The sequence below is a fragment of the Vidua macroura genome, chromosome 20, assembly GCF_024509145.1.
Source record: "Vidua macroura isolate BioBank_ID:100142 chromosome 20, ASM2450914v1, whole genome shotgun sequence".
Classification (NCBI taxonomy): domain Eukaryota; kingdom Metazoa; phylum Chordata; class Aves; order Passeriformes; family Viduidae; genus Vidua; species Vidua macroura.
Genome location: NC_071590.1, coordinates 9,310,302 through 9,335,985, shown reverse-complemented (window position 1 = coordinate 9,335,985; position 25,684 = coordinate 9,310,302). Strand labels below are relative to the sequence as shown.

General features: G+C 43.5%; 1 protein-coding gene across 11 annotated transcripts in view; it reads left to right on the top strand.

Moving 5' to 3' along the window:
• BCAS3 (BCAS3 microtubule associated cell migration factor) overlaps positions 1 to 25,684 on the top strand; it is a 299,013-nt gene that overhangs the window by 197,621 nt on the left and 75,708 nt on the right. The window contains exons 24-25 of one of the 11 annotated variants that reach the window (XR_008440115.1): positions 2,112 to 2,264; positions 2,853 to 3,134. The exons of the other annotated variants lie outside the window; for them this stretch is intronic. The gene's annotated coding sequence lies outside the window, so the exon portion shown is untranslated. Of the gene's footprint in view, positions 1 to 2,111; positions 2,265 to 2,852; positions 3,135 to 25,684 lie in introns of those variants that run through there. 11 annotated transcript variants of the gene reach the window in all.

The window sequence follows — 25,684 nt, the reverse complement described above, 5'->3', positions numbered from 1 at the left end:
ATTAATAAAAACAATTCATCAGTAGCTGATGCCTTTCAGAGTGGTTTTTCCCTGAGTCAGCTTACTGTGGAAGAGGTTCATTATAAATTACAATGAGCAAAACAAAAAGAAATAGGCAGAGTAAAGCTTCTGACGTGGTGCCGAGTTTATTTGAGGAAACTTGTAGCCAAAAGGCTGCATTCTCGTTTATATGCATTGTTCCATGTCTAAAATGAAAAAAAAAGAGTTGAAATGAGCAAGACCTGAAGGGACTCAGGGAAGGAAAGGAGCCAGTGCTGCTTTAGACTTAATTTTTATGCAGATTGTTTGTCACCTGTGCTGGTTCAGTGGCTGCTTTGAAGTTAGTCTGGCATTAGTGTTGTGCCTTAGGCAAGGTTGTTTGCTGCCTCTCTGTCCGTGTTATTTCACTTGCTTTTATGTTCACTTCTATCTCCTGGATTTGCTCTGCCAATTTGGATGTAATCGTATGAAACTTGGCTTTTGGTTTTATGCTGTGGCTTTTGCTCACACCAGCCATCCTTCACCCTGCAGAAGGACACTTGGTGAATGGAAGGCCTTGCTTTGGGCTGGTCATTCCTGAATTTCCCATAAACAAAAATGTAATATTTCTAATCTTGTTTCTTAACGCGTTCTAAACGTGATCAAAACCAATCAGAAGTCAGAGGGTCAGAGGCACATTCACTCAGAAGGGGGAATCTGATGTAATTATGCCTCTGATGGTGGGACTCCATGATCCTGGAGGTCTTTCCCAGCCCAAATGATCCCGTGGCTCATCTGGCTGCACAAAGTGGTTCCAGAAGATGTGTGAGGATCTGCCTGTCCTGTGGGTTTGGTCTGTGCAGGATCAATACAGAGACTAAAGGGATGAATTCATCACTGCAGCTGTTTCTTGAACAGAAACCAGCCTGCAGTTGCACAGGTTATGTCACTGCTTGAATCCTCCCTGTCTCCTTTCCTTTTTTCCCAAATATGTTTTTATCCCACCTATGTGGGGACAGGCAAGGTGCTGCATAGCCAAAGGGCACTTCCTTACTTCAGGGTTGAAGAGTTCCCTTAAAAGCAGACCCTGTGTGTAACTCTGGGTTCAGTCACCCAAAACAATGGCTAAAATTTCCTTATGCTCCCTGTGCTTCTTCAGCACGTGGAGAAAATGTAAACTGCAAATTTTAAAAAAAAGAGGGAAAATAAAATGTCTCTTGTGAGGTTCCCAGGCCCAGAGCACAGCACTCATCACCCCAGGTGCCCAGGCCAAGACCACAGTGACAGACTGAGACTCTGGGTCATGCTTTGTAACATCCATTTGTATTTATGGCCTGATTCTGAAGGGTATAAAATGTATAAAACATACATGTTTAAGTGATGTATTTGAATCTCCAAGTCACTCCACTGTTAACATGCTTTCATGACGATGTGCTTAGGTAGGAACACATTGAGCTTGTAGGGAAGTTCAGGGAAGATAAAATTTCGGATGCCTCGAGCTTCTTCAGATGGATTTAGCAGGAGAAGGAGGCAGGCCTGGAGTGGGGCTTTCCTTGCCACTTGTTTTGTCTGCAGCGTGGGCCAGGCAGGTAGAAAAGAGAGATGTCAGTGAGCAGCTGATGGCTTTGGCAGAGGTGAGGGTGTCCCTGCTTGTGGCTGTGACCATCCCAAACCTCTGCCATGGCTCTGTGTTCTCCAGTGCCAGAGATGAGGCAGCTCATCCTGCAGACATTTCCAGTCACATGCTGCAGAGCGTTTTAGGCAAATTTTGTTTAAGCAGCTGTCGGATGAGAACTATCAAAGCTCAGTTTTGTTCCTGGAGCTCTCAGAATATTCCTCATGGGTTCCCGGGGCTGAAAGCAGTCATGTGTGGCAAAGCCACACTGCCAGGCTCTTGTGCTCTGGAATTTAGAGGGAAATGAGGATCCTGTCCCTTCATTTACTTCCATTGCTGCCTCTTCCTTTATTTCCATGCGCTGGGGTCTCACAGTTGTGGAACTGGGCAGCTCCTTTCTAAAATGCAATATTTACCCTGTGCCACTTCTGAGCCTGCGTCCTCAGCGACAGAATTGATTCAGTTGGTGCTGCTGCACTTTTAATGTTCCCTTTTATGTTCATGTTTGTTCCAACAGAGTGACCACTAGCACAGACGACTTGAACTTGTATCACCCGCAAACTGACAACGCTGGAGCCACCAGTTTGTCATTATCCCTCCTAGTGTATCTGATTTAATTTTGCAACACTGGATTAATTCTTAAAATTGCAGTGCTTTTTGCTCGTTAATGGTCAGTAAATGATTCGGGGTGGGGGGGGAGGGTTGGTGGGGGAATGGAATTCATCAGTTTTGCAGTCGTTTTAATTCTTCTCGTTTTAAGTTGTTCTATAAATATGTCTTTATGGATGTAGTTTTACTAGCTTAAAAACATCTAATTGAAAACAGTTGCTTAAATCTCTTTGGATCAAGGAGGCAGTAATAAGCAAAGAGAGTATCTTATCCCTGCAATCCAGAAACGCTTAGTGACTGGTATACTCAGTGCATGTGTAATCAGCTTCTTGTTTCATCTAAAAACCTTAGCTCTTTTGGTGTGATTTAGTACTTCCCCAGCAGCATGGTTTCCCTTGTCTGTAAGATTATCAACGAGTGAAACAAAATATATAAACCAAAAATGGCCTAAGAGACAGAAGTGTTTTGAGAACTCTCTGGTTCATTCGTGCCCTCTCGTCGTGGGGCTGGTGCGTCGCAGCACATCCCGGCCTTGATTTGAGTCTTGTAAATTAACATTTTGTTGTGCATTATGTAATGTTATTCTTACCACTTAACCTTTGCATCAGGCAGGACTGATCTCTGCTGTTCTGTAATGTCCCCCCAGCAGATGAAGCCTCTCTTAGAGGAGATCAGCCTGGGCATTTACCTACTGACGCTGCTCGGGAGTCCCAAACCACGGAGCTCCCAGGGATAAGAGCTCGGATGTTCCTCTGCTTCCTGAATTCTGTGGGACTGGCTTTGGCAAAGGGGGCTGTTGCTGTGATTTGGGTTTGGGACCTTGTGCACTGTTTGTTTAATGTCAGAAATGAATGTGGATCCTTTCTGGCTGGTGAGATGTAATGACTGCAGATCCCCGTGCATGGAGGGGGGATACTTGGATGATGTGAATGCTCTAAATTATGTTGTTAATATATTTAAACAAAAATTACTGATGACCACTCTGGCTGCTGGCCTGTTTTTTCAAGGCTCCTACCTGCATCCCTCTGGTTTGAAATGTGGTCCCATTTTCCAGAGGGATCCTCAGAAAGTGCCCCAGCAAACCTCGGAAGTCTGTAAATGATCCGTGGCTCGTTTCCAAGCGGGGAAGCCAGGGAAAGAAAGCCAGTCTGTGCTGGGGGAGAGGGAAGGAGAAACCACAAGTGTTTCTTCATGCAAGTTGGAAGTAAAGCAGGTTAAATTACGTGAGATTTAGTGATCTTTTTTTTTTAAACATCTGTGGTATTCATCTGAGTTGGACTGTCCACATGGTTCATTGTAATGTCTCATTAGGAGTCGCAATTAATGGAGGTAGGAATTTCATAAATTGCAAGCCCACATTTAATAAGAGTTTGTGTATCTTATTCCTTAAACAGGCAAACTGAGCCATGGACTTTACTCAGAAAGTTGTGTCATTTTCTTTTTTTAATTTATTTTCTTTTGAAACATCAAATAATTTCACACAAATTTATCAATCTGAAGGATTCAAGATCAGCAGTGTGGCAGCACCACAGGCCTAAGGAGCACACACTTGTGCATCATCTCATTCTTTGTCCAGGGTTAAAACTCAGAGTTCAACCCCTGAAAATTCTTTCTCGAAGTCTTTGTGATAAGCAAGCAGCACTTCACACAAGGCCTTTGTTGGAAATCACCCGTGGTTTGGGGCTTTAAGAAATGCCTGAGTGTGTTCTGCCCATCTAAAAGCCATCCATTACAAAAAATAATCAGACATCCTTTTTTTTTCTTGTACATTTGTGTCATTCTGCGAATCAGAAGCATTTTGTGTGCTAAGGGCAATGTGCTTTGCTTTTGGAATTCCTGAGTTTCACTAAAACCCTGGGGCGTAGTTTGTTCAGGAGACCTGAGGTGACCTGTAAATGGGAGCTGCTGTGTCCCTTTGCTGCTTAGCAAGATCATTTTAAAGAGAAAGTGAAATGCAGTGTCCACATATAATGTGATAACATCATAATCAGAAGAGAAAAGCAGTATTTTTATCTTAGGTGACCCACTGAAAGCACATTCCTCTGAGAGGGACAGCTTCCTCATTTTTAAATGACAAATCTCAGATGGAAAAAAAAATTGGCCACTTTCCTGAGCCCAAAAATCCTTCTGCAAGCAGGACTGGGGCTGAAGAGTTCCCGTGGAGGTTTGGATTCTGTGTTGCTGCTTTGGATGCTGAGATCTCTGCAGGCAGGGAAAGGTGTAGGAGAGAGGAATATCTGGTTTGGTTATAGGATAATGTGCTGTCCTGTCTGGGACCCAGCCTTTCCATTCTTCTGGACTTAAAATCTTAATTTTTCCCTGACATGTCAGTGACTGTCTATAAACACAGTGACAGTCTAAAAAATAATGAGGAGGGACCTGCTGATTGTCCTCATTTCCCATGGAAAGCAGGAAATGTCATGTTTGAGCTCCTGAGCTGCTGTCCTGCATTTAATTCACCTTAAAACTAATTAAGAATCTTTATTGCCGTTGTCTTGGAGTCGGATCCGTTTCTAAACTCTAAATATTTGAGCTTCCCTCAGGGGAAGGGTGAATCTCTGTCTCCCTGTGGATGGGGTGTGGTGAGAACCCTCTGCATCCCAAAATTCTGCCCATCCGAGGCAGCACGTCCCACTCTAAGGAGCAAACCGAACTTCTCGCAGCAGTTGGGAACTTGGTGGGGTTTTGCTTCCCTCTGACAGAGATTCCAGATGGAAAGGAGCAACTGCCTGTTCCTGAATGGGGCCATTTCCAATCACCTCCACCGGGTGTGGGGCTGGGGAGGGGGATTGGCCGCTCTGTTTTCATAGCCTGAGCACAGATGTTATTTCACTGCACTATCTGGAAGCTTCTCCTCCTCCCCCAGTCCTGCCATAGGTGCTTGTCTTTTGAACCAAGAGGAATTCCACTGGAAGTGTTAGAAAGTTCAGTTCCATTTCCAGGGGTTTTTTTAATGATTCCTCCCTCTTCTTGCACGGTGGGTTAGGAACGTGTTAAAGCCGGTGGTAAAGTAATTTATGAAGGGCAGCTGGAGTTCAAAAGGTTCAAATATACAAGTTCAGTTCCAGCATCGTTTGGATCTTCACACCTCAGTGTCCCAACAGAGAAACTGGATACTGAGTTTTTACAGGTTTTACTGTAAAAACTGAGCCCTCCAGAACTTTTAGTAACTAATGGATTTTGCAGGAGTGGTTTGACTACCCTGGCTGTCCATTAGCTGGTTTGCTTTGATGTCTTTGCTGGAAACCTAAATGGCTTTTACTTGCACTTTTCCTTTTTTTTACCAGTTCTGTTTGCAGGAGATGTCTTTTGTATCACAGTAGCCGGTAGGGAAAAAAAGTGATGTACTCAAAAATTGGAGGAGCATTTAATCACAGACTATCCTAACTAGAATTTAAACTGTGTGTTCTCAAGAAAGTTTCCATCTGCAGCTCACCAATCCCAGCTGACTACGTGCAGTTCAATCTTCTGATTCTTGAATCCATTCTTTTCTGGGTGGCTTTGGTGGTGTTAAAATTGAATCCTCAGGAGCTACATTGTATTGAATCTATATTTCTCTCTTTTCCTTGTTTGTCCCACTTTATTACTGGCAATGGGGTTTGAAATACCCTGAAAAATCTGAGTTTTGTAATATGGGGATGATTGATAAAGATATTTTCTACATCATGAGTAGTTTAAGAAAGTTTCCTCTTGTTTTTATTGAGCTGCCAGACACTTGGCATCATTAATTTAGTGTAATGTGCTGTTGCTTTTATAGGTGCACACCTTTGATGGGCAACTCTTAAAAATATCTTGCTGATTTAAAAGAATTTTTCATCATTATGTTCTTCATGTGCCCCTTACACTGGGTTTGTCTATTTCCCATCACCAGTCAGAATTCACTTTGTACACTAATATTAAGAGCAAACTTACTCTGTGTTGCAAAATGGTACAGAATAGGGGAAAAAAAAAAACCCTAGAAAAAATACTGATTTTCAGGGGTATTTGACAATTCTGGACATTTTACACATGGAAAAACTGGAGCAGAGGAATGATCAAACCACTTCCATTTGGAGGAGGGGGCTCAGGATGGGCTGGGGGTGTTCCTCCCTGTCAGACAAGTACTCAGGAGGAAGGAGGTGTTGGAGCTGCTGTGGTTCCCCACACAAGGGTTTTATTTTGTGGTGGAAAATCTAATCTTTCCGAGACCATTTCTCTGGGGTCTGAGTCTGAAGTCTGCTTTATATTGGGAGATTGGCATGAAATCCACAGCACTTAAGAGGATAAAGGCCTTTGTCTCCAAAATGTACATTTTTTTTGGAACTGTAAAGGCAGTGGAACAAGAAATGGTTTTAAGTATATAATGTTAAGATTCAACCTTGTAATCCTTTCTCAAGTAAAAATATGTTACAGATCAATTTTATCAATTCCTGTATTTTTTCCATGTGTTTGAGAGCATTCACTTTTTTTTTTTTAAAAAAGGAACTTTCCGCATTTAACTAAAAATTGAAGAATTTAAAAAGTTAATTACACCTATAAGGGCCTACTGTCACTAACCAGAGTGGCATCTTCTGCTTCCTCCAGGTACCATTTGATTTCTGGGAGAAGCATGGGAGACTTTAAAAGTAAATTCAATGAAATACCATTTCTCTTATTGCCTTTCTTATTTGCATGGTCACTTTAAAGGACACCAAAGCCTGTTTGTGCATGGGGACATTGGGCAGTTCCTCAGCTCCAAGGTGAATTAAATAATATTTTGAGAGCTGTTGTGCTGTAAATAACCTGCAGTGTTCAGAGCCTTCCTCTGCTTCCTTGGAATATTCCAGGAATAGAGGAAATAGAAGAAATCATGGGAAGAAAGCAGGGCAGGCTGAGGAGGGAAGAGCTGAGGGTGGAGAAGGTGGGAGGAGAGGGCTCTCTCTGCATGTGTGTGTTCAGTTCTCAGCCTGCAGGCAAAGAGGGCAGAAGGGACAAAGTCAAGAGAAGGACTTTGAAAGGAATAAAAGGAGAATACTTATTCAGTAAGCACATTAGGAATGATCTCAGATAAATAGATGGAAACAAGAGCAGACCCCTGACTAATGTCAGTTCTTGTGGCACCGCTGACTTAAATCAGTTTACATGAGCTCAGGGTCGGGGCAGACTGGCTCAGATAAATTTTTTAATCAGAACTTCCAACTTTCTTGCTTAGTATACTTAAATTTTATGTTTTCGACTTCACAGATTAATGTGCAACAAAACCAGAATTGCCACAGGTGCTCACATGGGGAGGAAAGTGGTCGAATAGGTCAGCTGCCTGATGAGCTTTGATGGCAAACTGGAAGAGCTTGGGGTTGGATGGGATATTGGGAAGGAATTCTTGGCCCTGGCACAGGTGCCCAGAGCAGCTGTGGCTGCCCCTGGATCCCTGGAAGTGCCCAAGGCCAGGTTGGACAGGGCTTGGGGCAGCCTGGGACAGTGGAAGGTGTCCCTAGGGGTGGCATTGGATGAGCTTTAAGGTCCCTTCCAACTCAAATTATTCTGGGATTCTCCATTTCTGCTTTTCCAAAAGGCCACTCTCATGGCTTCCCAAGAAGAACCACAGCCTGTGACATTTTACAAGTGAATTTTCTCCCAAAACTCCTCACACACACACACACACACAAAAAACAAGTATTTCTTCTGTTTGCACTCAGCTCTGGGGAAGGCAGCACCAGCTTTGTGCCTGGCCCTTGTGCTTTGTGCAGCTCAGGTCCTTGACCAAGAAACAGAATTCAGATTTTTCTCTTCTTAAATGCCTCATTTTGACAGTTGGTTTGCTGGCCACTGTTTCAGTTCCATTCAGATGTCAAATTTAGAGCAGAGCATGGGCAGTGTGGGGTGCATTTTTGGTCAGGGAGCAGCAAAGGGCTTTGGCCATCTCTCCTCCAGCACCTTTAAGGCACCTCCTGGAGTCAGGCTGGAGTGCTTTTAAAGTGAGCCAGCATCACTTGGATGTGGCTGAGGTGCAGCAATTTGGGAATTGCTCCCAGCTGGTGGAGGAATGATTTCCAAGCAAGCTGGGTGGCTCTTTAACCGCTCTTCCCAGTAGAAATAAGCTAAAATATATTGAAATTGTTGCTTTGACAAATAATCTAACGAGCCACTCAACTTGCTTTATGTACTGAATGTAGTTGCTTGACAGTTATTATTATTTTCTAATGATATTAAGTTATAAATTATTAACAAGTGTTTAATTTCAGTCCAAACAGACCCAACAAAAGGGATTTGTGCAGTTATGAATTGCAGCAAAATACAAAATTGTTGAGCTTTTAGTAAACGCAAACTTGGAGACCCTGGTTATTTCTCCCTCTTTCAACAGCCAGTCATGAAACTTTCTTGCCCTTTTCACCTTTAAACTTCATTTGAACTTGGAAAGAAGACTTGTGAATTGTGGAGGGGGGAGGAAAAAAAAAAAAAAAAGAAAAGAAAAAGGGTGAGGGCTGGGGGGAGAGAAGCTCTGATTCTGTGTTACCGTAACAGTAATTCTGGCAAAATAATCCTCCTCTTGTGCATGAGTGTCTGCTAGTCTGCTACTGCTGCAGGGTAATCAGCTCACATGACATGCCTGGAGGCTAATGCTGGCCTGGGCTTTCTTTCTTTCTATTTTTTTTTTTTTTTTTTTTTTTTTTTTTTGAAAGTCCATATTTAAACAAAGGCTGATTATCCAAACAAGAATTTGGACTGCATCAGCTGGACCAGTTAAATTATAGTTAGTAAAACTTGGCACCTCCAGAGCTTGGAATGTTGCAATTACAGCTGGATCCTCGTTTGCTAGGAGCCGTACAAAGTAATAAAAGTGGAGATTTTTATCTTTATAGGACACGGCTTAACTCTTTGAACGCAGAGGACCAAGTGCCAGATATTACAGTTGGTGCTCAGACACAAAATTGCTGGCCAGAAAACGGGATGAGCAGTTGTATCCATGCTCATGTGTCCATGCCAGCACAAGGCTGGATGCTGTGGCACTTGCAGTGGTGTTCACAATCCAGCATTCCTCTGAGATAAGGAACAGCAATACCAGCAGCAACTTGTTGTTCAACTCCCTCGTCTTCCTGTTGTCTTTTTGACAGAGTTGCTGTGGTTTTATTTGAATTTCTCTCTCTTTTTTTTTTTTTTGTGTGTGTTTCCTGTTGCTGTGAAAGAGGTTTGTGTCCTTGAAGGATCTGGGCGATCCCTGGAATTGCTGTGATTTTCATCCCTCTGGAAAACTGCCTTCAATTCTGGCTTGAAGTCCTCGTGGAGCTGCTCCAGGGTGGGCAGGAGGCAGGGGGTGAGAGGCAGAAGTTGGGGTTTATTTTAGCAAACTGCTGTTGACCATTCCAGACTTGTTTTCCCTCCTTTCCTACGGGGAGGGCTTGACTTTGATTTGTCACTTGCAAAGCTGAACTTTGGCTTTCTGGTTGTGTAATAAATAGCTCTGGTTGCCAGTCAGAAAATGAAAGTTCTTCTCCTAAAATTAAACCAAGAGCCTTTATCATTAGCCTAGAACAAATCAATGCCTTTGCATTAATTCCTGTGGAGTGGGGTCAGCTGACAGCTTTCCCTGGTGGAGCTCTGTGCATGGGTTCATCTCAGCTTCTTTTTAAGGAAGGTGTTTGTTGTTTGCATTTTCTGAAAACCTTAGTGAGGAATAAGGATGGGAATTCAAGCAGTGAGGACTATCCAGAGTGTTTGCAAGAGCCCACCTGCTAGAGAATGTTTACCTGGAGTTTTATAGTTTGGTCTTTGCACAGAATAAAAGTTCCCGTTTATTAAAGTGTGGAGAAGTTAATTTCCTTTCTCATGGCACTTTCACCATGTCCCAGTGTACTTTTGCCAGTGACAAATAATGTGGATAACATGATAGCTGCAGCCATGGGAGCTGGGAGAGCAGGGAGCAGGGTTTCTCTCAATGGAAGGACGTGGCTTTTCTTGCCTTGAATACCGAGAGGTTAAAGATTTTTCATCAAGATAAACGTGCAGATCCATAAGGTACAGCTCGCTCTGGGAGGAATGATACCAACTGGAAGTAAGAAAGACCTAAGGAAAAATTGCTGGTTAATGTTTGCTCTTTAATTACTGTTTAAATGGAGTGACTTTACAACGTGACCTTCCCAGTGGTGGCTGCTTTAGAAGGGGGGATTTGGGCACCGTGGGCTCCAGGAGCTCTTGACTTTGGATCCAACACTCGGCATTTTCCATGCTCATGGCTCAAGGGAGAACTTCTCCCCCAGGAACCAGGACTTTGGGCAACTTTGGGCCATTTCCCATAAAACTCCTGACTTTTTGCAGGGGACCATGGGGCCTGCAGGAGGAGGAATCCAAACCTGCAGCCTGAGGGCGAATATTTGGACTTTTTTGAGGTTTCCTGCTGTGTGCCTGGGAGGCCATCAAGAGTTTCTTTCCTAGTTTTGGGGAGGAATTTGGTTCTTGTTCTCTGTTCCCAGTCCTTTGCTCTCTGCTCAGTTCTCAGCCACAGCTGAGGAGCAGCAGGGATGCCCCCATGAGTCTTTTCCATTACATTATTTCATATCAAGCACCAGCATTTGCTTTCTGGCTAGAAGAAATCCTGTTATTCCTGAAATCCTGTTTATTCCTTCTGCTCTCCTTGCCTGTTGTCTGTGTTGAACAGACTCCTCTTAAGCCACAGTGAGATGGCTGAAGTGCTTTGCTGGCTGAAGGAACCCAGGTTTCCAACCTGGATCCAAGAGTATCCATCAAGGAAATATCCTTGCCTTTAAACAGAAAAGGAATCCACAGGATTGGGATTGATCAGAAGGTGCTGACAGAGGGAATCTCAGATTTTAGACTCTCTTCAGATAGTTGGAATATACTTCCAGCTGCCAAGGAGGAATGATCCATGGATAAATGTGAGCAACGAGCTCTATGTGCAGGACACAGGTTCGGGCCAGCAGCTTTGCTCTTCAAATATTTCCTGTAATGCTAATTAAGAAACAATCCTGGATTTTAGGTAGCCAATATTGTATTCAGAAATTATTCCCAGTCTTGATTTTTCTCATCTGTGGCCTTAATTCATCTCCTCTTTCTCCCTCCTCCTCTCTTTGGTAGATTTATTCCTGGATCAGCAGGGAGGCAAGGAGAGGCAGCAGGGCAGGACTTGGGTGCCATTCCAGAGCTCTCTTGGAATTACAGTTCTCACCCTTTTTATTTCATGGACTTACTGTGAATTAATATTCACTTGAACCTTAAACCAGTTCAGATTAAATCACAGAGCAAAAAAGAAGAAAGCTCATGATGGAGGAGTCAAAGTGAGAAGGGTCCTCATTAAAATTTCACCAGGCAGTCAGAGCTGTGCTCGGGAAAGAAAATGTATTTCACATCATGTGTGAGTTGTATTCAAAATGCTCACTGTGTTAGGAAACAGAAAGAAAAGATTTTGAACTGTTTTCTCACTGAAATTGTTGCTATAGGAGCCACTCTTGATGCTCCAGATGCATTATAACAAGCAACATTATTTTGAACTCCTTTATTCTTAATTAATATTAGATGTAGAATATTTTCTGTGCAGGCACAAAAAACAGTTCAAAAATTACATTTTTATCTGTGTCTTGGTTTCTCAGGACTGGTGGAACACACAAAAATAATTGTAGCCTTCTGAGGGTAGCAGGGATGCAGATGGTTTGGGAGTTGTTTAAATCAGATTTCTCAGTAAAGTCGGAGTTTTAGGTGAATGGAACAGCAGCCAAAATTGTTGGTTCTTGTGGGTTGATTGTTTGTTGTTTAAAGCTTAATTAAAGTAACTTTTTGCTTTAAAAGGAGGAGGAAAACTCAAATTAAATGTAGATATCTGTGATAACTCTGTAATGCAGCTTTTTTTCTCACAAATTGTGCTTGGAGTGGGGGTTTAGATAGATGGCCCCATAGCCGAAAATAATAATAAGGAAATTCTATTTATGCCACAAGTTAAGAATTCCCATTACCAGCAAATCCTAATTTACTACTTCATCTGATTTCTGATGGGAAAAATCTAATTGCTTTTGTACTGGAAATAAAGTTGATTGAACTCTGAGTTTTTCCAGTGCCTCCAAAGGTTATTTCCCAAGCAGTGTTCTTTTACAAACTGCACTGGTTTTTAATTTATCTGCTTTTTTCAGCAGATGAACATTCACTATTATTATATGTAGGGGAAGGGAGACTCTTAATTCTGATCTCTGTTAATGCATTGGTAGGTGGGACATTATTTGACTTCCAGAACTTCACATGAAATCTCCTTTTAGAGATGTGATGGCAGAAACTCCCTAGAGATAAAGCTGTGTGATGTAGGGAGCAGCTAAATATAATTTCGGTGGGTTTCTTGGTTTCATATCAAGCTCTGCAATTTCTTTCTAGAAGGAAACACTTGAGGACTCCTGCTGCCTATAGGAACTGTTCAATCAGTGTTAACAGGCAACTTGTCAGGAGCACAATCCTTGGAAATACTTACTCTGGAGGTCCCTGGGCTTTAAATAGCAAATGTCAGTCACGAGAAACAGAGATTTACTTGTGTTTTTTTTTAATTTTATAAAGAATTATAGAATTTTTATTTCGTTTAGGAAGCTAAAAATAAAAATTAAAAAAAAACACCAAAATTGGTTTTGCCTTCTGTTTTCATAGAATCAGAAACAATTTACTCACATTTATTCCTTATAGTAATTTCTGTTGATGTAATAATTTCAGGTGACCCGAGTAGTACCTGCTGGTGAGAGGAGAACTGATCACAGGCCAGCAGCTTCATCACTCACCACAGTCTGCCTTGACAAACTATTTAACATGATCAGTAAAACCCAGCTTTTCTTGTGAGATATCCAACTCTCTCTGGTTTTGGCAAATCCCAAACTATTTGGAGCCTTGTGCTGCTGCAGGAAAGCTTTGCTTTGTAGCAAGCCCAGGAGAAAGGCTCAAAGTAAAGGTGGTGGTATCCCTCAAACTGAGATCAAACCTTCCAAACCTCAAAGATTTCTACCAAAAGCTGCACTTGAAAGCTTAGGTGGGTTTTCCTTCTCACAGAACTTGCTTTCCCATCACTCTGGCAAATTCCATTGAGTCCTTTCCTCCAGCAGGAATAGATCTGCCCTTGGGAAGGATTGCCATGAGGAATGCTGCTGGATTTTGTAGGCATCAGCACTGGGAAGCAGCACATTGCTGAGAATGAGTCAAAACTGCCCAAATGGCTTTGGTTGGGTTTGCTTTACATGTGGAGGAATTACTTAATTGGCAGAATTACGTAACTGGAGAAACCAGTTGTTTTTGTAATTATGGGGATGTTTGTGTCTGCCAAGAGACTTCCAATGCAGCAGATTTAAACTGATCCAATTAGTAACAAAATTGGGGTAATTAACCTATCTGTTAATGAAATGTGTGCACGCACGCTGCCCTCAGTCCCTGCCTTGGGGTTGGGTTCCTGTCATTACCCTGCTACAGAAAGCAGATTTAGCTCCTAATCTATATTGAAAGCATTTAGAGCCATAGAATGATTTAAATTGGGAAATACCTCCAAGATCGTGGAGTTCCAGCATTCCCCAGTACTGCCAAGGCCACCACTAACCCACGTCCCCAAGTGCCACATTCCCAAGGTATTTAAATCCCTCCAGGGGTGGGGACTCCACCACTGCCATGGGCAGCTGTGCCAAGGCTGGACAACCCTTAGAGTGAAGGAATTTTCCCAAATATTCAACCTCCCCTGGTGCAGCTTGAGGCCATTCCCTCTCACCCCATTTCTTGTTACCTGGGGGGTGAACCCCACCTTGCTCCAAACCTCCTTACACTGAGCTGGAGAGTGAAAAAATCCCCCCTGAGCATCCTTTTCTCCAGGCTGAGCCCCCCGAGCTCCCTCAGCCTCTCTTGGTGCTCCAGCCCCTTCCCCAGCTCCATTCCCCTCTGGGATGAGCCTCTCTGTGCCAGGTGATGGGCTGGAATCTCCTCTTGAGGAGAACTTTGCTGATTCCTGGGGCTTCTCGTGGCTCTGCGCCCCTCGGCCTGAGCTCGTGTGCAGTTGCATTTTCGGAGGGATGATCCTCCAGGGAGGGATGGTTCCCATCACAGAGCCCAAAGATTAACTGGCACATGGAACAAATCAGCTATTTTTGATAACAGGGACTGTGATAAACACTGGACAGGGTTCCCCATAGTGTGGCTTGCTCAGTGCTCAGGGAATAATCCAGGCAGAGTCACCCAAGGCTGCTCCAAGACAAGGAGCTCTCTGGATAAACTCCTGTGTGCAGTACTATGGAAAATTTTACTCAGCAGTTGCCTTCCCTTGAAGTTGATTAATACAAGATTTCAGTGTTCCCAGTCCATTAATCTTCTACAAGCACATCTGCATACTGAAAAATGTTTTTAAAAACAACATTAAAAAAAAAAAAATTACAGGCGCTGATAATTTTGAAGATAAAAAGAACTTAAAAGAGTGACAATAAACTGTAGTTCACTTGTATGATGTGTATCCCAACCCAACATGAGAGAGGGGCTTTGTCACTTCAAATATTTTAATTGAATAATAGGAAAACACTGAAAAGTGGTTGTTCTCCAGGCACTGGATGCAGTTCCCACTGTGAAATATTCTGGCCTGTGTTGCATCAAGTAATAGCATCTTGCAAGTCAAAAAGGTATTAGGGAAGTGTTAGACACATCACAGGAGGAATTGGAGGTGAAGTTTGGGCTGTTGAGAAAGTTAATTACCCTGAAAAGAAACTAATAGTGGAGGTGTGTGAGAGCCAAGTGCCAGGAGAGCAGGATTTGGGATTTAGGAGTGCACAGCTAAAGCTGGATAGCTGAGCCTGTTTTTCCCAGCACATTTGTTGGTACAAACAGGGTAACAGTGATGTCCAGATGCCTGATATTTCCTGAAGTGGAGGATTTAAGGGTTCCCTTCACCTTCTGGAACTGCAGCTTAATGAACAACAAGCCCCACAGTTAGTTTTATGACCCTGGATTTCTATTTATTTTACCCAGTAGTTCTCTAGTAAGGAGATACCTGGAAAGCCTGCCAGGTAACTTGGTGATCCCTTCCCCATTTATCCCAGAAGTACTGAAAGCCCTTATTGTACAAGGCAGTGTCTGCTTCGAGGGGAGACAGCAAAACAAAACCTCCTGAGCTCTGCTCAGCACTTCCAGGGGGGAATTGCTTTGGGAGGAGTTTGGGGTTTACAGCTCAGGCAGGATCTTACCATGAACCAGCCTTCATTTGATGGGCTGGGACACTGCCAGGCACCTTCTGCCAGCTCTGGGGACAGCTGTGACATCTCCAGGGCTGAATTCCTGGATCTCCTCCGCAGCCAAGCTCTTCTAGCAAGGCACAAGAGCAAACCAAGCATGAAAGAGCTCAAAGTCTGGAAAATTCAGTTTAGCTCCTCTTTAGTTCAGATTTTTACTGAAAGTAACTGGATCCTAAGTTCATTTAAAGAACTAATTTTCTAGATCCGAGTGTTTTTATAGCGAGGGGATGTTGTAAAGAAGTTGTTTATAATGGAGTTTATCTTAGGCATGGAACTTTTTGCCAGCCTAGTATCAGGAACGGTCTGGAAAAGCCTTCCAGTGGTGGTAGCTTAAGGAAGGGGACCAGAGTGGGGGAGAAAACCTAATAAAAATAGCTGAGATCATTCAACAGTTATCAAGAAACAGATACTGCAATTTTATAACAGAGAGCACTAAAAGTATATGCACTCTTAAAAGGCAATTAAAATGTATACTCCAAAACTATAAAACATTTTCTTTTCATCTGGAACATTGAGGGCAGATTACAACACATTAATAACGTTTTGTTTACAGTTCAGTTTCTGATGGCTTCCAAATGCAGTCTGTGTAGATTAACCAGAAGGAGTCCAGTTCTCTTTTAAGAGAGCTTGTAAAGGAAAGCAATGTGGTAAGATTGTTATGAAAAGCTGGTGTATTTAGGAAATAGCACTTAGCAGGGTCTCTCTGAATGGCTGCCAGGTCAGGAAGCTGAAGTGCAAGGCTTGGCCCTCGTTCAGGCCCCCCAGTCCCGGCTCCTTGACCACACAGTACGTCAGGAGCAGGAGCCCCACCACGCCCCCGCCCTTGGCACCAGCATTTTCACATAACCCAGAGCTCCGGGGGGAGGGAGGCAGCTTATTAAAATAGAAATGGATAAATAAAACAGGCCTGGGAATGGAGCAGGGCCTCGGTCCCGCTGCTGAGGGCCCTCGTCCCGCTGCTCCTCCTCATCCTCATCCTGTGCCCTCCCCAGGCCTGTGCCAGCTGTGCCTCTCGCTGGAGGAGTGCAGGAGCACCAGGACATTGTCCCCAGATCCGTGTGAAATGGGGCAGGCAGTGAGAGGACGAGGGGGAATGTCCTCGAGCTGAGGGAGGGTGGATTTAGGTCGGACACACAGGAGGAATTGTTCCCTGTGAGAGCCTGGCACAGGTGCCCAGAGCAGCTGTGGCTGCCCCTGGATCCCTGGAAGTGCCCAAGGCCAGGCTGGAGCCTTGCAGCCACCCCTGGAAGCAAGCCCTGCTTTTTACTCTCCCAGTGCAAGCCTGTCTTGATGTTCAGCTGTAAAAAGACATCCCAACTCGGTTGCACGATGATGAACCCACAACTTCTCACGTCTCTGGTGTCGAGCCCTCTGTCTGAATTATCCCTCTGGAGCAACCTGGGATAGTGGAAGGTGTGAGAGGCTGCCAGGGTGAGCAGGTGCCTGAGCTCCTCTCCTGCCCTCAGCGTGGTTTATCCACACGAGAACTTCTCCATATAATCCTACAAATTCTCATTCTCATCCCAAAGCGTCATCTCCACGCGCTGACTTCCTGATTTTTGTAACCACAGGAATGGGGGAAAGCAGCATTGGCCTGGAGTTAGTTTAGTTCATGGTATTGTGACTTCTGCCACTCCTGGGGACTTTGTCATTGCTGTACTCTATTGGGAAAAGGTCAAATGGGACACACTGCTGACCTAGCACGGGTGTCCTTCTTCAGGATCACTGCTGTCCACCTTTCCTCTTTTTCCCTGGCAGCCAGCTCTGTGTTAAGGAGAATAATACAACAGAGAAACTTTATTTTTCTGCAATGCTGCAATAGTATATTTTATATTAAATGCAGAGGGAATGCAATTGCTCTCCAGTCACTCCTTCATGAGAGTTGTCCTTTGGCTGTGCTTCATTTCCCTGTAGAAGTAAATGCTGATCATTTGTACAGGCTGTTTTCAGGGCTCTCAAACCACTCTTCTGCCCTCAGAAATTGATCCCCTGGTTAGAAAAATCTGCTTTTCACAGCCACTAAGTTCACCTCAAAAACATTTTTATAGAGAAATGGGGTGGATAAAGTGTGTGGTTCCATTCAGTGCTTGGGTTCCTAATAACTCCTGCCTTTCCTTGGAAAGAGCCCTGGGCATTTGTAAGATGTACATTAGCAACTCATCCGTTTGATGGGAAAATCTAATCAATTGCTGTTACTCAGAACTGAGTAATTATACACAAAATTCAGTGTGAGCACGTGAGGGAGGAACTTCAGCTTGTTCTTGGTTTCAGACAGTGTCTCATTAAGCCACCCTAATGCCTCGGATATGCAGCAGAAGACTGGGAACGTTAACACTTCCATTCTCATCTCCATAAATGAGGATTTGAACACATAATTCCCTGAGATGAGTCTATACCTCTTGATTTTTATTTCTAAATCTATGCTCGACTGGCAGATGTTGGGGAATAGCTTTTAGCATTTTTTCATTTAGATTCTGATTAAAAGATACGCTCGGTGTTTTTTTTTTTTCCCTTAAAACCAGCAAAACTAATTATTCATGAGCGCAAAAATCATCATCCCCGACTAAGAGACATCTCAATTGAGGGGCAGCAGCAGATAATGTGAGGTCTGTAACAACTGTGTCCCAGAATTGGTGTTTCTGGATTTCATTATCTGCAGGAGTGGAGGGGGGGAGAAAGTTCAGGAGCTGCTCCTGCCTCTGCTCCCACCCAGCCACGCTCAGACCTCGAGTGTCAGGAGCCAGGGAATGTGGCTTTGCTCAGGGCATCATTCCCAGCAGCTGAAAAGCTGAGGAATGGGAAGGAGCAGGGAAAAAATCTGTTTTTTAAGCTGCTCCAGGGTGACTGGATCCCTTCAGCTGTCCGTATACTCCAAGACCTACTCCTGGAATAGCAGTTTTCCTGTAGTCATTATTCACATCCTGCCCAGTTCCTGGTTATTTGTCACCACACCTTCATTACCATCAGGATGAAAACGTTTTCAGTTTCTTTGCTGTACTCCTGGTTTGCTTCCTGATGCTGTGCAGCACCTGAAACCGTGATCCTTTGGGCAGCTGGAGCAATGGGGAAGGATCCAGACTTGTACCACTGTGCATTGTCTAAAACCCCTGACTCGGAGAAAAACAGTATATCTGATTTCATTAGCTGAGAGATCATAATCCAATTATTTTATTTTTAATTTCTCTTTCCTGAGCTCTTTTGCAGATGCTGCTCTTTGGCCCTTTGACAGAAGCCTTTCAGCCTTTCTTATGAAAATCCCAGATTGCAGCCTTCCGTGGGGGTATTTGTGAGGTATAGAGTTAACCTGAGAAGGCAGAAAAAGAGCCTTATTACATTGCTACAAGCTGCCAGCTCCTCACTAATATTTTAAAGGTGTGGGTGCATGTGTTGCTCTTGTGTAGTATCAGTTCTCTGTGATTTTGTAAACAGAGCCCTGTGAACCCTGAGTACCCGAACTGCGGTGTAAAGGCAAAACTAAAATTACTCATTTAAGGTCATCTGTTTTTACTGACACACCAAAGGTCTAGGAGAAGGAGTGAGCAAGCATCATATTTCTCAAATACAGAATTTTTACAGTGGGAACGTGTTATAAAACATTCTGCCAGTGTTGTTTCCCTTGGGATTTAGAGTGAGAGACATGAAGGCTGACAACTCTCTTCCTGTTGTAGGTCAGAGCTTCAAGGAACTCTGTAATCTTCCCACCAGCTTTACTCTCTCCTGGAACTCACGGTTAAAATTAGATGCTGGCTGAACTTTAGCAGTTCAATTTGAAAGCTTTTTCGGAGGCAAAAGTAAAACAACTGCAGTGGGGAGTTTTCTCACAGTGCCATTTTGAGAACCACTCTGTGCAGAGGAACGTCCTCCGTGAACCGATGGCTCTCTTGCCTAGATGTTTTCATAAATCATGATTAGCAAGAGAGGCGACTGGGCACCATGGAAATCATCTCTGTGGGTGCTTTCTCTTGCAGTGAGGTGTCTTTCTTCAGGATGTTACGTTGCATTTTGAGTTGATTTCTGTTTTTCTCACAGTTTCCCCTCCTGTCCCACTGCTTGTGAAGCAGTTTCTGCCCCAGCAGCAAGTCAAAGATCAAACAAACAAAGGGGAAAGAGTGGGTGACAAGGCCTTACAGCAAGTGCTGTGAGTTATGGGCTGCAAAACCAGGAATTGGGCAGGAGCTGGAGCTCCAGCAGCACGGGGAAGCCGGGCATACAGTCCAGGAGGGTGAGGTGTTCTGCTTAGTCTCTGCTGCAGGATGCTGTGCCCGTCCCGCTCGGAGCCCAGCCTGCCTTGATTGCCCCTTTTATTCAGGACTCAAAACAGCTTGTAAATTTTTTTATCATTCCTTCCCAGATTGCGTGGAGTGTATTGTAGCCTTCCCTTGCCTTTTCCCACATCTGTTTTCCAAACTCATTACTTTCATGTTATTAGGTTCATTGAAAGCGCTGTGTTTATTTCCATGCCGAGGGTTTATTTTTTTATCTTCTGAATTAATGCAACAACTCCATCAAACGATGATTTCTTTTAGAAAAATCACCATCTATCAATTTTTCCTGTATATTGGTTGTTGCCAGCAATTTGTCCACAGACTGATACCACCAGCAGCCCTGAGAAGCTGCTGTTCTGAGTTCAGAGGTGCTGTGCTGGCAATACTGTTTGTAATTTCAATTTCTTGTGATAATAATACAAATACTGTAATTTAGGAGGATGCTGTCCTGAGAAGAGCTTTTGTCCCTTGCCTGCTTGCACAGAACCTCACACAACATTTGTCTAATCCCAATTGAACCAAAGAGCTTTTCTTTAATACAAATATTAACCTGAGCCAGTGGCCAGTCTAACAACTGTCTGAGGATGCTGAAATGTCTGTGATTATCACTTTCCAGGCTGATCATCGAGCCTGTCTCACTCTTATCTCGTGGTTTTGGCAGGTCTGTGTGCTATTTTTGCCACCTGTAGTTCCTGCTCCCAATTTCATAGCAGGATGTTTGGGGTCTGGCTGATTTTTGGTCTGTATTAATAAAATCTCTTAAAATATTTGCTTGGGCTGGGACCATCAGGTGCCTGTGCCATGGGAATAGTCAATGTGATCCCAAATTCCACACAGTGACACGAGGTGGGGTTAGCAGAGCTCTCCTGTATTTAATCCAGCTTGGAATTCAGGATAAGAAATCCACAAACACACCATGTGCTATTTATCATTAATTTCCCCTTTTTCTCATTGCAACAGTGGGCATTTTCTACAGATGAGAAAATTATGTGTATGTGGCTAATCACCCTTAAAAATTTGAGTAGTATCCGTTGCAAAATCTGTGGAGGAGAGTTTTTTTCCTGGAAAAAACATGGGAGGAAAAATGCTCTCCCCTGTGGCAGTGCCTGTGCTGCCAGCCTTGGTGCTGACATGGCTTTAGGAGAACCCAGCAGGGCTCTGTGGGCTGAATTCCTTTGGACTTTAAGGACAGATCCTGACCCCACAGGTGATTCTGGGTTCTGTGGATCAGAACTGCATCAGTCACTGGAGGTTTGTAGCTGTTTGTGCATAAACTGTCCATCCCAAAGGCATCCTGAAGGGATTCACAGTAAACTTCTGGCTCTCCTCCCTCCTCATGTCCTGCATAGACAAGTTCAAAGGGGTACAGAATTGTATTTTATTGTATTGTATTTTATCAAAATCTGCAGTTTTCTCCTTCTTGTCCTCAGGTGCTTTATTTATTTTATTCAAGATGAAGGCACTGCACATTCTGGCTTAGAAACATTTGCTCTCCATTAGTATCCAGTAACCTCTGCTGGAAGTGCAGGAGAAGCCTTTGGCAACTGTAAGCAATTGCTGGTTATTAATGCCAAAGCTGTAAAAATGAAAATAGGAAGTCACTGCGTAGGCTCTGAGTGTAAGTGTTGTGTACATTCCTTATTTAAATCACATATTAACCACAATTAACATGCTCTCTAGATTTCAAGCATATGTTTCTTCTATCACAGAATGGAGTTTTTTTCTCTGGTGCTTTTCTTCAGATTGTTCCTAGATGGAAAAGCTTTGAACAAACTCAGGCAGTGGGGAGGAATTGTGATTTGCATTATTTTAGGGAATCTATTTGTTGGAATGGGGTGGGGATGTTCTGCTGTGCAGTGACATATTTAGCTGTGTGAGGGAAACTTTTTGAAATTCACCTTTTTTTCTCTCTCAGTCACTCCCAGATGGAGGTGGTGTTCTTGATTACAAGAGGAAAAATAATAATAATAATAATAATAATAATAATAATAATAATAATAATAATAGTTCCCTGAAGTCACACCACTGCTTGACTCCTGGTCCTTCCCTACTCCTGATAACCCCTCCTTTCTCCCCTCCCTGATCTGATCTCCCTCATCCCCCCATTTTCTTTCGTAGCCCTGTGGGCTATGGAGGGATTAATTGTACCAATAAACACAACTTTATTTTATAGTTTTATAGCACGATTAGCTATCAAATACTCTGTGCTAAAATAACATTTGCTAGGCTGTTTCAAGACAAAGTTTTGTTAGGCACAGTGGGCCTTTAATCCCCAGAGGAGTTCAGCTAACTAAATATAATATTAGTTAACATACTTTACTGATGTTAAGAAAATACTTCTGTGCTACTAAGAGCTCCTTAGCCATGGTATTCCACTGGCAGCAGTGCCTCTTTTCCTTTGCTTGGAGTTTGTAAGCTGGAGAACAATTTGGTTGATTAATTCTGTCCTTTCTTTTAATGGTGATAGATTTCTTCTATTGGAAATTCCCATCAGCATTACAGGCAGCCCTTGATTCTGTCATTGTGCTATTAATTAAGATATTAGAGGAAATCGCTGTTTACATAAGCTTTTGAGAGCTCACAGATAGGAACAGCACTTCATCCCTCTTGTGCCATTTTCCCACTGATCTCATTCCCCTGCCTCCTTTGGGCTCTTTGAGATTTATTTCTGATACAATTCCCTTTCCTCCATGCCAAATCACAGGATCCCAGACTGGTTTGGGTTGGAAGGGACCTTAAAGATCAGCCAGTGCCACCCCTGCCATGGCCAGGGACACCTCCCACTGTCCCAGGCTGCTCCAAACTCTGTCCAACCTGGCTTTGGGCACTTCCAGGGATCCAGGGGCAGCCACAGCTGCTCTGGGCACCCTGTGCCAGGGCCTGCCCACCCTCACAGGGAGGAAATTCTTCCATATATTGGCAATCAATATTATTTATCCAGTATCCAGAATATATTTTCCCGAGAACATGTGGGTAAACTACAGAATAATCTCCCAAAAGGTGACATATGAAACATTTAAAGTGAGATAAATGTCTTTGTAGAGAGCAATGCTGTGTGTGAGGGGGGAAGAGATGGCTTTGCAATTTCTGAATGCACTTGGAGTTTACATGTGAGACCAAATGAGGAAGACTGCACCCAAACCCAAGTAAATCATCAGGAAATAGTCCAGTGGAATATTCAGGGAGCTCTCTCACCTCTGAGGAAACTTCTGTCACATGTGAAGAGCAGGTGGGTGTCCCTAGGATGGATTGTCTGTGATCTCAAGTGCTGCTCACTGCTGAGAGTGGCTCTGAGCTTCTTGCATGTTAAGGACTCTGAGAGTAAAACTCTCCAAAGTCTTTCAAGTGACCAGATTGTTATAAAATCCATGACTCAGTGGCGCCTTTCCTCCTGTCCTCGTAGTGTCGACCGCCCTTTATGCTATGTTAGAAACTCTCATGTTTTGATCCAGTATAATCCAAATGTATTTAGTCTGTGTTTTATTCCACTTTGTAAACACGTTTTTTCCATAGCTGCAAATGTCTCCGCAATTATTTGTTTCAATTTGTAAATTGAACAAAAGGCTTTAATAAACAATGTCCTCAGGCAGTCTCTCATCTTCTTCTCATGAAGAAAGATGATTTCTAAACCCAGCAGCCTGTAAACTCCTTAGAAATTCGAAGGAAAAACTCCCACCATTTTGTCCAGCTTGGCCATTTAGAAGTCCAGAGCACTTCTTGCCATGAGCAAACTCTATGGCTGAGTTTGTAAATAAAGTTTGGGATGATAAGTTGGTATTTTGGAGCCTGCTGCTGGTGGCACTGCTCTCATGCAGTGGCACCGCGTGTGACAGTCAGGAGTTGTTGGAGGAGACTACAAGGCACTTCATTGCTTGATTCAGTGCTCAGCTACGCTTTGTAGCTGACCAGAATGTTTGATTTTATCCTCTGGATTTCTGCTTATGGCTGCTAAGCTGTAATTAGACAAGTCTAACTCCATCAAGCAGCTCCTGGCTATGGATCCATAAACACGGCGGACTGGGATCGCCAGGAGAAGCAAGGCTGCAAACTTTGCTGAAAATTCAAGTTTCTTGTAGCATCCCAAGTCCACAGCTGTTTCCCTGCATTTTAGCAGTGGCTGAGACAGCCTTTAGCTACCCTAGATGCTGAGGAATTTGAGCTGGGGAATTCCTGATTGGTGTTGTTTAAATCACTTACATAAAAGCATACGATGCGCTCACTGGTGTGTGTTGATAACGTGCACACACCCATTCATAGGCAGGAATTCCATCTCCAAACACTGGAGTGGTTACAAAAGCAAGTAAATCTTGTGCTGGTTCAGCTCATCTCAGGATGAGGATGAAGGATTTTGGGAGGGAGAAAATAAGAACAGCCAAAGCCCAAGTAGAACTTAATGTGGCTGCTGCCGTAAAAGACACAAAAAATGCTTCTACAAATCCATCACCAACAAAAGGAGGGTGTGGAGGAGAATGTCCTTCCTTTATTCAGTTCAAAAGTGATTTTCAGGAGAAAGGCACTGGGGTTTTGCTGACAAATCACCAGCTGGTTTTTCAACAGTTATTAAATCTCTCTCCTTGGTACCTGTTGCAGACACACTTGAGTTTCAGTGCATTTATCTGCCCATGTTGGTTTTCCTGCCATCAGGAGGGGTGGGATTGTTTATTCTCTTGCTTTTTTTTTTTTTTTTTTTTAATCTCTTTTTATTATCCCTTCCTTGGGGATGGAACTGGTAATATATAATATTACATCTGTGGTTCCCTGCTAGGTGATACTGTCTTTCTCACAAGTCTTTTGCTCATTTTGTGCAATATAATGGCGTGTGAGGTTTTTGTTTTGGCTTTGGCCAGATTCTTGTCCCATTGACTTCATTGTTAGTGCTAATAAAACCATGGGAAATGTTTTGATGGGTAGGAGATTGCAGGGACTTGAGGTTTAAGCTTTGATACTGTATTGGCTGCTGCACATAATCTTTGGTAAACCAAAGATAAAAAGCAAAGCTTGTTTTAGAAAGCCATGGGCTTTTCAGAATGGCACTTGGCAAATTTTGGTCCTCACTTTGTCAAGTATTTGTCCACATATCAGTAGTTTTGTGCCTGTGTTTACACTCATTTTGCCTCCGGGCTCGTTTTAGTAAGTTGGATAAAGTGTTTATTATGTGGGTTGCAAAATATGTTCCTAATGGTGACCTAACCCGTGGTGCCACAGAGACTGGGGGCTGTTGGGATCTCCTGTTGTGCAACAGAGAGTGGGGCAGGTAACCACAAGCCAGCCTTGGCCACCCTTTAGGGAGCCTGGATGGTTGTGGCAGGGCAGGACTTTGCTTTCCGCTCCCTCAGCGTTCCCCGTTTGCTTGGCTTGGCTGGAGGCTCCTGGCAGGCTCTGCTCGAGCCTCTTGCACTGCCCAGAGCCTCCCCTCTTCAGAAATCTGTGCAAATTGCAGCAGCTCCAGGGGCTGGGGTTGGAGCCACAGCAGTGCCAGGGCAGCTTGTGGCGCTCGTTCTCCTGGCAGATGATTTGAGGGAGCTGGTGGGGAAAGGTCTGTGAAGTTCTCCTTCCCCTTTGACCTCTCCTTGCCTTGGAGCTGCTCTGGGCTGGAGCCTGTTCAGAGCAGTTGTGTGAGCACTCACCAGAATTTCAGCTGATTTTCAGATGGATTTTGGGAGTCTGTTTCCACCCCTCGTGTGGTTTCAGGGTATCTCCCACGTGTCATCTCCCACATTGCTCTGGGTGTTCAGGAACTTTCTCACTTACAAAAAGCTCCAACTAAAGCTCATTTAACAACTCTTAGCTTAATTCAGGCTAAAGAATTTACTCTAAAATATAAGTTAGGCCACAATCCTTCCAGAGCCAGAGTGCCTCTTGAAGATTCTCCTGGAAATAAATAACAATGAAAAAGTTTGCTCTCTTTAATGCAATAATATGTAGGAAGGTAGGACTTGTATTAAATTACTTTATATGTGATAAGATGTGATTATAATAAGGAAGGAGATTGATGATTGCTATAAAAAGAAATGTGATTGTAT